This window comes from Trichomycterus rosablanca, chromosome 6, assembly GCF_030014385.1.
Source record: "Trichomycterus rosablanca isolate fTriRos1 chromosome 6, fTriRos1.hap1, whole genome shotgun sequence".
NCBI classification, from domain to species: domain Eukaryota; kingdom Metazoa; phylum Chordata; class Actinopteri; order Siluriformes; family Trichomycteridae; genus Trichomycterus; species Trichomycterus rosablanca.
In genome coordinates, this window is record NC_085993.1 from 19,516,738 (window position 1) to 19,530,892 (window position 14,155).

Below are 14,155 nucleotides of genomic sequence, written 5' to 3' on the forward strand. Positions count from 1 at the left end.
TTAAAATCAAATCCACAGTGCAATAAAGTGGGATCTGAATACCTTCTAAATCCACTTTATCTGAGCGTGTGAGCCAAAGAAGTCACTCTGTCAGCAAATCTGAACATCACGGAGAGCAAGAGCCTGTGATGCTTTGGAAGAGACAGCAGCATATGGCTGTGTTCAGCAAGTACATCTCTGTACTCATGCTGTGCTGCACTGCAAGATGGACAGGAAGGTTTGACAAAAAGTTGCACAATCACAAAATTGGCCTTGAAAAATAAAACTGTGCCAAAACAATGGTAACAGTATACTTTCGTTTAAGGGGTCACTGTGTCACTGTTGTTGTTTTTGACATACGAGTTGGAAATCCAGAAAACACTGTTGAACAAGGGTGCTCAATACGTAGATCGTAAAGTGCACGCTGGTAGATTGCGCCATATTCAAACAGGTCAACGTAACTGACATGAAATGTGGCCACTGTTTCTTTAATTTGCGGTTTGTTACCATAGCTACGCCTCAGCCTGCCTAAAGCACTGCAAATCTAGAAAGTTTTCATTCATCAGTAGCCAGTTTGCGCCATTTTTGCATTTTTTTCTTTTGTAACCTACACTGTTTGTGAAGGTGAGTGTGCAACCAAGCACAAAGAAACCAAAAACATCCTCATTCAACAAGAAAGGTCCTCATTCCACAGTCTTTACTGCTAACAAATGCAAACATCCCGACTCCCTTGCTAAATGGCTAGCATTTTATGATTTTGTTGTTTCTGGGGAAAACACTATGTTGCTGTATTTTACACTGTAACCACTAGGGCCAAAATTCTACCTCAGGCGTATGATGGCAGGTATGTTACAATATAAGGAGACAAAACAACTACAAAGTGTCTTTGTGAGATGTTCGGCCACCAGAACAGCTTAAGATTCTGCAAGGCTCTGGAACTGTTGTCTAATGACAAACATTTGCATTAAGACATCCAAATATGTCCCACATGAATTTATTGGAGTTAAGGTGGCTGAAAACGTCTTTAGCATAGGATTTACACAGTGACTACTCATGAATCATGGATTGATCATCCCAGAAGAGACCACTTATTTTCAGAAATGTTTATTGAAGGGCTTTCCACTAGTTTTTGGATAATGACTGTTAGGATTATCTTCCATTTATCTTCTAAAGTGTTGAAGGAGCAGACGCAGATGCAGATCGGTCAGGTTCTTCTAAACTTGCCAAATAGTTTGTTTATGTCACCTGCTTTGTGCACCTGTGGTGCATTAATGTCAAACATGAAAAGAGACTTTCCCATACTGTTGCTACAAAGATAAACGCACACAACTCAAGATTGTGCTGTGTTATATGACGGGAACCTGGCATGTTTGAACCAAAAATGTCCAGAACTTACTATGGACTTTATTACAGACTGGAATGAATAATGAAGAACCCCAATTGCTTGTTTACTTTATTAGTATTTTTTTTGCTACTTATAACTTTGTTTAATTTGATTTTGTGCGTGTATGATTTGTGTAAATTGTATTTATCTAAATCATTCTCCAGTCCACCCAAGGAGGATGGGTCCCTGATGAGTCTGATTCAAGGTTACTTTCTGTAATTTTAAGGAAGTTTTTCCTTGCCACTGTCGCCCTTGGCTTGCTTAATGGGGGTTTCTGGTCTGTTGGTCCTGGATTCTGTAAAAAGACAATGTCTATTGTAAAAAGTGCTATACAAATAAAATTGACATCACTTGACTCATATATACGTACACCCTGTTACACAAAAATTCAGTCATTAATTAACCTTCTGGTCACCTTCTGCCAGCATGATTCGCCTTGTGCAACAGATCTAAAAGCAAGTGCTTCCTCTACTCCACTAGTCCAATACGAGTATGCTGGATACTGCACACTAATCAAGAGCTGACCAATGATCTATTGATTATTGGGTGTGTGTAAATGAATGAGACTTTATGACACACATCATACCTCAAGTCCATTTCTCCCAGTGATAAGATTATTATTCTACTAATATATACACACAGACCTCTTGTGAGAAACTTATATGAAAATACACTGATGAGGCATAACATTATGACCACCTTCCTAATATTGTGTTGGTCCCCCTTTTGCTGCCAACACAATGCTGGTCCTGCGCAGTTGCAGGACTAAGTTCTTCAGCAATTTGAGCTACAGTAGCTCGTCTGTTGGATCGGACCACACGGGCCAGTCTTCGCTCCCCACGTGCATTAATGAGCCTTGGCCACCCATGACCCTGTCACCGGTTTACCACTGTTCCTTCCTTGAACCACTTTTGATAGATACTGACCACTGCAGACCGGGAACACCCCACAAGAGCTGCAGTGTTGGAGATGCTCTGACCCAGTCGTCTAGCCATCACAATTTGGCCCTTGTCAAACCCGCTCAAATCCTTACGCCCATTTTTCCTGCTTCTAACACATCAACTTTTAGAATAAAATGTTCACTTGCTGCCTAATATAGCCCACCCACTAACAGGTGCTGTGATGAAGAGATAATCAGTGTTATTCACTTCACCTGTCAGTGGTCATAATGTTATGCCTTGTCGGTGTATTTCCTCTCTTTATGACCTAGAGCAGTTTTCTCTCTTTTTTCTTTATTTCTCTACCCTCTTTTACATAATGCATACACTTTTCCTCCCACCAAATTTCTATACATTTCTCTTTCTCTCTTTTATGCCATTTGAAGGAGAGCTGTATTCATTTACGGTCTTGGTTTATCTGAATGAAGTGCTACTTCATCCAACCAACAAAGGAAAATAGCTAAGGACATTTACAATTTTTCTTTTACAATTTCTCCTTCTAAAGCACAGGTTAACAAGTCATACAGTATATTTATCATCCTCTGCTGTTCATCACAGGCTACAATGAAAAAGAATCGTAGCATGTGAGAACTAGTGGCCTCAGTTCAAGTTTGATTAAAGAGTGGATTAAAGAATTCAGTGCTCATTCATAAGAGCACTTGTTAAATGACTCTTTAAATATGAACCAGATACATTGAAATGCAGAGCTACAGAGTGTCTTATTTCATCTACCCGATTCTGAAAAGTGTAACTGCATATTGATAGGCTGGATATAAAATGCTGCATAAGAGTAACAAGAGGAAAGGTGTCTCTACTAGTCAATGGTGGTGCCCGACCAGCATGAGACAAGGGTTCTTCAAAAAGTCACCTTCCTTTGTGATGCATTTTTCCCAACATTGTACCATTTTTATGCCATAAGCAAAAAATGTTTTTGGTTGAGCACATAGCCACTGAGGCACCGCTGATTTCCAAAGATGTTCACAAGTCACAAAATACGAGTCCGAGTCAAGTCACGAGTCTTTAGACTAGAGTCTGAGTCAAGTCACGAGTCAATATAATACACACAAAAAATATTGGAAATGTAGCGTAGAAATAAACAAATAATTTGTAAGTTCAGATAAAAAACAACAACAGATTAGCAACTGTATTTTGTCGTTTTACTTAGTGCCTTTACTTTCCTAGTCATTGTGCAAATGAATGTAATTTCCATAACAAGAAGGTACCAGTTAAAAGCCTAAACTGATACGTTTTGTTTTCACTGCAAAACAAAAGCGCGTGATAAATCACGGCACAGCGGCCAAAATCCAAAACACAGCAAAAAAAACCCATAACCACAGCTTACCTTAAGCTTATGTTCTTCCAGATGCTAATCAAATTTATAACCGTGTGTCCCATTAGGAATATAATCCGTTATTTTGTAAATGTGTGCTTATAATTAAAAACTTTTCCCGGTTGTGAAGTAAAACACTTTGACACATCTGTGTGACGCAAGCAGCATTTCTTACTAAAAATTTAAATCAGAAGGTCTGATGGGTCTTTCAACCATTAGCGTCAATTCTGTAAGAGCATTCCTTTCATCCCAGTTGTTCCTGTGAATTGCACTATGTAGGGAATAGATGAGCAATCGTCTCTGGCTTTACATATACAAGGTGCACAAACTAGGTAGGAGTGTCTAATAGAGTGGACAGTGAGTGGACACAGTATTTAAAAACTCCAGCAGTGCTGCTGTGTCTGATCCACTCAAACCAGCACAACACACACTAACACACCACCACCATTGTCAGTGTCACTGCAGTGCTGAGAATCATCCTCCACCTAAATAATACCTGCTCTGTGGTGGTGCTGTGGGGGTCCTGACCATTAAAGAACAGGGTGAAAGCGGCTAAAAAAGTATGTAGAGAAACAGATGGACTGCGGTTAGTAATTGTAGAACTACAAAGTGCTTCTATATGGTAAGTGGAGCTGATAAAATGAACAGTGAGTGTAGAAACAAAAAGGTAGTTTTAATGTTATGGCTGATCAGTGTGTTTAAAATATTAAAATATATAAGTTTTGCTGGCACCAGCTTTACTTATGACCACATACTCTTGGCCATATAATGTTTTTAGTCCAGTGTATCATCCTTCTTTAAGCTCATGCACTATAACAAGCTGGTATACTTGTAAAAACAATCACTCTGCTATCTATCGTGCTTCAGTGAAAAATACTTTATGGGCTGTAAAGAGGAGCTTCATTACTGATGATGTTTACATATCCAGGATGACACTTTCCCACATACCTACTGCAAAAATTAACTGGTTTCTCAGTTCTCCGGGTTAAATACCCTTACATCAATAAAGATTTGGGGGTAGATCTTAAACATGCCATGTGGCCAAGGAATATCTCAAAGGCTTGATGCATAGATCATGTTCACATTATCTGGCATGGAGTGCCCAAACTTTTGCATACAACTGTAGTGGTAATCTTGACAGCCCACCAAGATTTCTGAAGATGCTCTCTTGTTCTCCTCAGCTGCTCACAGTCACATTCACCCTAGTAACCACCCTAGTAACTCCCTCAGCACTCATTGTTTAGGGTCCTTTTGTTTATGTTTCCTTCACTTCTCAGGAAAGCAAGCCCACCATTCAGACATCACCCCCCTCACTCCGAAAAAGTGGGGTGACAAGCAGTGTGTGTTGTTTTGGGGTCAGAGTGTCGACCCCTTTCACAGAAGAGGGTGACGCAGGGTTAAAGAGGTGGAGAAAGATGCTTTCAGAGACAGAAATTCTCACACACAGCACATTGTGACACACAGAGAGTGCTGTACTCTTACAGGATATTGGTTGTTTAGGCAGATTGCATTGCTTGATGCTAAGTCATGAATAAGTTTCTTTCCTGGCTGGATGAATTGTCCTGATTTCAATCCTCATTCTATCTATTTTACATGTAACTGCAGCTTGAATTGATAAATCTTTCTCTATTTATATATAAAGTGTTCAGATTGTTGTGGCTTGTGTTGTAGTTGTGGCTTGGACAATGCCGCACACCCCCTCCACTCAAGTGAAGGCACAGTAAAGTGTGTTTAGCAACAAGCTAAAAGAGTTACACTGTGCCGAAGAGCGGCATGGGAGGTCTTTTCTACCCTCTGCCATCACACTCTACATTAAGACTCTGTACACTCGAGGCAGCAAGAACTAATGTTGTTGGACTGATTAGGATGTTTTTTCTAGAACTTACACCACTTGTACACTGATGTCACTTTATTCCCTAAACTTCTCATTTGTTGTTGTGTATTACTATTATTTTTTCTTTCTATTTTCTCCATATTTGTATATAGCAGTGCCGCTGTATATCCCTTTCTTATTGGTTTTTTTTCCTATTGATTTTGTATGGTTGTGCAATACATGTAGAGTTCTGTGTTTCTGCTGCTGTAACGAAACAATTTTCCTCGGGATTAATAAAGTTCTCTGTCTGTCTGTCTGTCTGTCTGTCTGTCTATCTATCTATCGCAGGACGATTGTACATATGAACATGGGGAATGGTGGGGAAGTACCCATGCTGACAGGGGTTGCAAGTCAAAGCTGACCAACAGGGATAGAAAGATACTTTACAGAATAAATGCTAAATACCACCAAAACATACATAAAAAAGTACAAAATTAAAAGTCAGTCTTAACAAACACTGTTCACTGGACAGCCACACTTAGTCCCTTCAATCGCAAAACAGTGATATGCGATTTAAAGCAGCTTTACTTTATTACCTACAGTATATTGACTACTAATATGTTACATTATCACAGTGCATGTGCTACTTTAGTGGGGCTTCACCCTTGCTGTTACAAGTTTTAAGATTAATTACGTACACCAATGAGGCATAACATTATGACCACCTTCCTAATATTGTGTTGGTCCCCCATTTGCTGACAAAACAGCCCTGACTCGTCGAGGCATGACACCTTTCTATCAGAACCAGCATTAACTTCTTCAGCAATTTGAGCTACAGTAGCTCGTCTGTTGGATTGGACCACACGGGCCAGCCTTCACTCCCCACGTACATCAATGAGCCTTGGCCACCCATGACCCTGTTGCCGGTTTATCACTGTTTCTTCGTTGGACCACTTTTGATAGATACTGACCACTGCAGTCCAGGAACACCCCACAAGAGCTGCAGTTTTGGAGATGCTCTGACCCAGTCGTCTAGCCATCACAATTTGGCCCTTGTCAAACTTCCTTATGCTTCCATTCCTTCCTTTTCCTTATGCAAACTTCCTTCAAAAATCCGTATGCTTGCCCATTTTTTCCTGCTTCTAACACATCAACTTTGAGGATAAAATGTTCACTTGCTGCCTAATATATACCACCCACTAACAGGTGTCATGATGCAGAGATTGTAACGGTTATGTGGGCTAGACTGACAGGAGGGGCGGACACAAATGCAGAGATGTGAAGAACAGCAAGGATTTATTAATAATTAAAGATAATACAAAGGAATACAAACAAACATACAGGGCTAAACAGGCTAACGGGGCTAAACAGGCTAACTGGGCTAAACTAAACATGAAACACAAACCTAAACCCTAAACTAAGCTAAACAGGGACTAGACAGGACTGGACAGGACAAAACAGACTAAACTGGACTAAACAGGCTAGACAAGAACTAAACAGATGAAACATGGAATGAACAGAACTAAACAAGAACTAAACAGACTAAACAAGGCATGAACAGACTAAACAGGCTAACATCACAGGAACAGGCTAAACTGACCGACAGGAGCTAGGAGGAAGGTAAAACAGAGTTACCAGGGGCAAACAGACAGAGATACCAGGAGCTAACAGACAGAGTTACTAGGAGCAAACATACAGAGATACCAGGAGCTAACAGACAGAGTTACTAGGAGCAAACAGACAGAGATACCAGGAGCTAACAGACAGAGTTACCAGGAGCTAACAGACAGAGATACCAGGAGCTAACAGACAGAGATACCAGGAGCTAACAGACAGAGTTACCAGGAGCTAACAGACAGAGTTACCAGGAGCTAACAGACAGAGTTACACTCAATAGTCTCCAACCAGCCTTTCCCTGAGCCTCTCCTAAATAGTAGGGCTAATTAGCCCCAGCTAACCAATCAGGAGAGGGAGGCTGGCTGGAGACTGGGGAGAGAAGGGCGTGGCACACTGGAGCACAGGATCACCCTGAGGCTCCAAGCGTGACAGTAGGCCCCTCCCCGAAGGCACGACTCCTGGCGTGCCCAAATACAAAAACAAAAACAAAAAGGAGGTCCTGGACCCTGAGGGGCAAATTTGAAGTTATTTAATATGCCTTGCGGTAGGCATGATAGGAGACCAGAAGCGCTGTCGGGGAGCGCTGACGAGAGTTCAAAAGCGCCGTCGGGGGGCGCCATCGTGGGAACAGAAGTACCATCGGGGGGCGCCAACACGGAAAGAGGAGCGCCATCTGGGGGCGTCATCTCGGAAACAGGAGCGCCATCTGGGAGTGCCGACGAGGAAACAGAAGCACCTTCGAAGGCCACAAACTCTGGAACAGGAGCGCCATCAGGGGGCGCCAACTCGGGAACAGGAGTGCCGTCGGAGGACACCAACTCAGGAACAGAAGTGCCGTCGGAGGACACCAACTCAGGAACAGAAGAGCCGTCGGAGGACACCAACTCAGGAACAGAAGTGCCGTCGGAGGACACCAACTCAGGAACAGAAGTGCCGTCGGAGGACACCAACTCAGGAACAGAAGTGCCGTCGGAGGACACCAACTCGGGAACAGAAGTGCCGTCGGAGGACACCCACTCGGGAACAGGAGCGGCATCGGGCTGCGCCAACTCGGGAACAGGAGCGCCATCGGGATGCGCCAACTCGGGAACATGAGCGCCATCGGGATGCGCCAACTCGGGAACAGGAGCGCCATCGGGATGCGCCAACTCAGGAACAGGAGCGCCATCGGGATGCGCCAACTCAGGAACAGGAGCGCCATCGGGATGCGCCAACTCAGGAACAGGAGCGCCATCGGGATGCGCCAACTCAGGAACAGGAGCGCCATCGGGATGCGCCAACTCAGGAACAGGAGCGCCATCGGGATGCGCCAACTCGGGAACAGAAATCAACTGCGGTGAGCCTGGCGAAGAGGCTTCGGGAGTCAGCTGCGGTGAGCCTGGCGAAGAGGCTTCGGGAGTCAGCTGTGGTGAGCCTGGCGAAGAGGCTTCGGGAGTCAGCTGCGGTGAGCCTGGCGAAGAGGCTTCGGGAGTCAGCTGCGGTGAGCCTGGCGAAGAGGCTTCGGGAGTCAGCTGCGGTGAGCCTGGCGAAGAGGCTTCGGGAGTCAGCTGCGGTGAGCCTGGCAAAGAGGCTTCGGGAGTCAGCTGCGTTGACCCTTGAGAAGAGGCATCCGGAGTCAGCTGCGTGGATCCTTGAGAAGAGGCGTCCGGAGTCAGCTGCGAGGACCCTGGCGAAGAGGCGTCCGGAGTCAGCTGCGAGGACCCTGGCGAAGAGGCGTCCGGAGTCAGCTGCGAGGACCCTGGCGAAGAGGCGTCCGGAGTCAGCTGCGAGGACCCTGGCGAAGAGGCGTCCGGAGTCAGCTGCGAGGACCCTTGAGAAGCGTCCGAAGTCACTTGAGAAAACACTGGAGAAACGTCATTCAGCTGTGAGGACCCTGGAGAGGCGTCCGAAATCAGCTGCGAAAATACTAGAGAAACATCACTCAGCTGTGAGGACCCTGGAAAGGCGTCCAAAGTCAGCTGCGAAAACACTAGAGAGGCGTCCAAAGTCAGCTGCTTGGACCCTTGAGAAGAGGCGTCAGAAGCCAGCTGTTTGGACCCTGGAGAAACTGGACTCAGCTGCGAAAACACTGAAGAAGCGTCCGAAATCAGCTGCTTGGACCCTGGATATGCGTCAGAAGCCAGCTGTTTGGACCCTGGAGAAACTGGACTCGGCTGTGAAAACACTGGAGAGGCGTCCGAAATCAGCTGCTTGGACCCTGGATATGCGTCAGAAGCCAGCTGTTTGGACCCTGGAGAAACTGGACTCAGCTGCGAAAACACTGGAGAGGCATCCGAAATCAGCTGCTTGGACCCTGGAGAGGCGTCAAAAGTCAGCTGTTTGGACCCTGGAGAAACTGGACTCAGCTGCGAAAACACTGGAGAGGCGTCCGGAATCAGCTGCTTGGACCCTGGAGAGGCGTCAAAAGTCAGCTGTTTGGACCCTGGAGAAACTGGACTTGACTGCGAAAACACTGGAGAGGACTTGGAACTGTCACGAGCTTTATAATCGGGCACTGGCACCCGGACCACATCCTCAGTGGGCACTGGGGGAATTTTAACCTCCCCAGTGGGCACTGGATGCCGGGTATAAGCTGCAGTGGGTGCTTTGCTGTGTGAAACCTTGGCTCTCATGAGGCCCTCAAAATCCCTCACCGAGTTCAGCACAACTCCCCTGTCAGACCAAAGCTGCTTAGCCCACTCACGAGCAGCACCCCTCAGTCTAGACATCATAAATCGTACCTTGTCGATTTCAGTTGGCTGGGGGTCCAGAAGGTTCTGCAGGTAGAGCTGGCTCTGTAGAAGGAAGCCTTCAACACTATGGTTGCTTCCATCATAAGGAGCCGGCCTACTAAGCGGGAAGACCAGAGGAAATCTTATAGAGCCAAAGTCTGGGAATGAATAAACTAGCAACATCTCGCTGTGTCCTATTGGGGAGACTATTCTGTAACGGTTATGTGGGCTAGACTGACAGGAGGGGCGGACACAAATGCAGAGATGTGAAGAACAGCAAGGATTTATTAATAATTAAAGATAATACAAAGGAATACAAACAAACATACAGGGCTAAACAGGCTAACGGGGCTAAACAGGCTAACTGGGCTAAACTAAACATGAAACACAAACCTAAACCCTAAACTAAGCTAAACAGGGACTAGACAGGACTGGACAGGACAAAACAGACTAAACTGGACTAAACAGGCTAGACAAGAACTAAACAGATGAAACATGGAATGAACAGAACTAAACAAGAACTAAACAGACTAAACAAGGCATGAACAGACTAAACAGGCTAACATCACAGGAACAGGCTAAACTGACCGACAGGAGCTAGGAGGAAGGTAAAACAGAGTTACCAGGGGCAAACAGACAGAGATACCAGGAGCTAACAGACAGAGTTACTAGGAGCAAACATACAGAGATACCAGGAGCTAACAGACAGAGTTACTAGGAGCAAACAGACAGAGATACCAGGAGCTAACAGACAGAGATACCAGGAGCTAACAGACAGAGATACCAGGAGCTAACAGACAGAGTTACCAGGAGCTAACAGACAGAGTTACCAGGAGCTAACAGACAGAGTTACCAGGAGCTAACAGACAGAGTTACACTCAATAGTCTCCAACCAGCCTTTCCCTGAGCCTCTCCTAAATAGTAGCAGCTGGGGCTAATTAGCCCCAGCTAACCAATCAGGAGAGGGAGGCTGGCTGGAGACTGGGGAGAGAAGGGCGTGGCACACTGGAGCACAGGATCACCCTGAGGCTCCAAGCGTGACAGAGATAATCAGTGTTATTCACTTCACCTGTCAGTGGCCATATTGTTATGCCTGATCGGTGTATATACAGTACATATAAAAAAACAAATGAAAATAAGCCTCCCACTATCCCATTAGTTATCATCAAATTCCTAGAGTAGTGAATGATCTCAGCTTTGACTGCATGCAATAAGAACAACTTACATATCTAAGCAGGACTTCAACAGCCATACAGCTAAATGAGTTAAAGAAAATTAACATACATATACATAATACTACTGGGAAAAAAAACAAATAGATCATGGTAATATGAAAAAAAAAGAGCCATTTAACAGATTAATCGTCTTGTTTTGTTCACTGAAGCTCTCCTGGGTTCATCATTGGGAATCTTTTTTTCCCCTGAGAGACGATACTCCTCCTGCTGCATTACTGATGCTTAGTGGTCCACAAGCCCAGACATGTTGTTTAAATATTCAGCAGCTCCCCCGCATGGAAACCCCACATGCATAGTCAGTGAATTTTATACCACTGCAACACTTCAACACACTCAGCGTAAGAGGGATGTATAAAAGAGAGAGAGAGAGAGAGAGAGAGAGAGAGAGGCTGACCTAGCTTTGTCTCTTTTTAAAGTCTATCATGCTGAAAACACTATATCCAAACACTATAAATAGTAAATGTGTTTCTGGTACATCATTGTATCTGCTGCACAGATACAGAAATAGACCCTTACAAATATCAGATCAATTATAATTGATTTATGTAAGGACATACTATAACAGTACAATACACCTTGATTTTGCTGTATAATGCAACACAAAGTATTTTAACATTCATTCTTATAAATATTTGTACCTCACTTCTACTATTCATTTTTAATGTTTAGATGCAATAAAGGTTTAAACAAAACCCAGCAACTAAAATAATGTGATATAAAAAACATGCAATATTCAGTTTAAAAAGACAGTATAGTAACCAATACCAGTAAAAAAAAAACCACACATAAGGTACTTTAAGTATGACTGCTGATTCATTTTTCCAACTTATTTTATTTTTTAGTTTTAAATGCTTATAGTTTATTACTAGTTTTTTAGTCGGCTGTTGTGCATAAGATAAATAATACAATTTAAACCTGCATTTCACTGTGTACAGTTACAATAACAAAGTAAACGGTAAAATCTGTAGTACAATTTGATTTGGAGAAATTGGTAATAAAGGTAATGGGTTGGACTTTTGATGTAGAAGAACAAAATGATCCAAGCAAATGCAAACACACAAACAGATCAGATAGTTTGTTTGTTTATTAGGATTTTAATGTCATGTTTTACACTTTGGTCACATTCATGACAAACGGTAGTTACTCATTACACAAGGTTCATCAGTTCACAAGGTTATATTGAACACAGTCATGGACAGTTTAGTATCTCCAATTCACCTCACTTCCATGCCTTTGGACTGTAAGAGGAAACCGGAGCACCCAGAGTAAACCCACGCAGACACGGGGAGAACATGCAAACTCCACACAGAAAGGACCAGGACCGCCCCACCTGGGGATCGAACACAGGTGGTCGCTGTGAGGCGACAGTGCTACCCACTTTGCCCCCGTGCCGCCCGATCAGATAGTAATAGGGACAGTAACCAAAGTTCTTGCCCAAACACCAGACCCTAAATCTGTGAGGCACAAATGCTTGTTGATGGCTGCATCATCACACCATTGTTAAATGTCATTAAAAAATGTCATATCTACTGTTCCTTTTTAACGTTTAGGGTTTAAACAAAACACAGCAACTAAAATAATGCGATATAAAAACATGCAATATTTGTATTGATAATGACCTACAAAAGTAAATCAATTGTTACGGAGTTTCCTACTGGTATTTGTTCTTATATTGTCTTTTTAAATATCCGTTTAAAAAGACAATATAAGAACAAATACCAGTAGGAAACTCAGTAACAATTGATTTACTTTTGTAGGTCATTATTATTTTCTATTTTTAGATGCTTATAGTTTATTACTAACTTTTTTTAGTCTGCTGTTGTGTATAAGATACAATAATATAAAAAAAAAAAAATCATTTATGATTTTCATTTGCTTTCTATATTCATTACACCACAAATGACAAAAGAAAAAAGAAAAGACAAATCATGCTAAATCCTTAATTTAAATTTAAATTAAATTTAATGCACCTCACACTGTGTACAGTTAAAATAACAAAGGAAACAGTAACATTTGTAGTCAAATTTGATTTGGGGAAATTGGTAATAAAGGTAATGGGTTAGACTTTTGATGTAGAAGAAAAAATTGTCAAATGCAGACACACTGATCAGATCAGATAGTAATAGGGACAGTAACCAAGGTTCTTCGTCCAACACTGGACCCTAAATCTGTGAGGCACAAATGCTTGTTGATGGCTGCATCATCACACCATTGTTAAATGTCATTATTTCAATTTATTCAAGCAACCTAATGCCTAGTTCACACTACACGATTTTCGCTCACCGACTGGTCGGAGCTAGATTTGCCGGCTCGGGAGCAACTCAGCATTCGCTCGCCCATCGAAACTTGGCTCTCAATCACTATGTGTGAACTACTCAGCAACTCGATCAGAGCGGCTGAAGTTATATATCTAGCATGTCAAATATCTGGATCCGAGTTGTCCAACTGGCAATGAGTGCTTTGTCGAACAGCCAATGAGAACGCAAGATACAGGGTGAGGGGGAAACGCGGGGTAGGACTGTAAAAACGTGGGACAGGGGCATAATATAGTTTATATCAGAATACATCAGCACACATGTTTTACAGTATTTCTGACCTTATCGTTCTCTCCAAAACATAACACCAACACTGCATTGCAAAAATATTTATTAACCTCCAACTCACTATAGAACAATCCATACTGTTCATGTAGCAAAATCCACTCAGATTCATTTATTTTTGGACGTGGTATCATTAAACCCCTCGTCACTTCTCGCATTTGTTTTTGTGACAAAGCATAGTTTGGGAGACCAGAGAAGCTCGCCTGCGATTCCAGTTGGTGATAGATCGTGTAGTCTGAAACCCCCTATCGCTGATCAGTCGTGTAGTGTGAAAGCTACAATGACTTGAAAGACTCCCGATTACAAGAGATCCAGTTGTGTAGTGTGAACTGTACAGCAACCTGACAACTTGGAAAGTCATGTAGTGTGAACCTGGCATTAACCATATAATGCAGTCTGTTGATGCATGCTCAATAATCCAGGTACACAAATCCACAAAGTTGAATCAGTTCATCTGGACACAAGTTTGTTGTAGAGATACGTTTCGTCACTCATCCAAGTGACTTCTTCAGTCTGAGCTGGTGGTGAATACCCCAACCTTATATGCA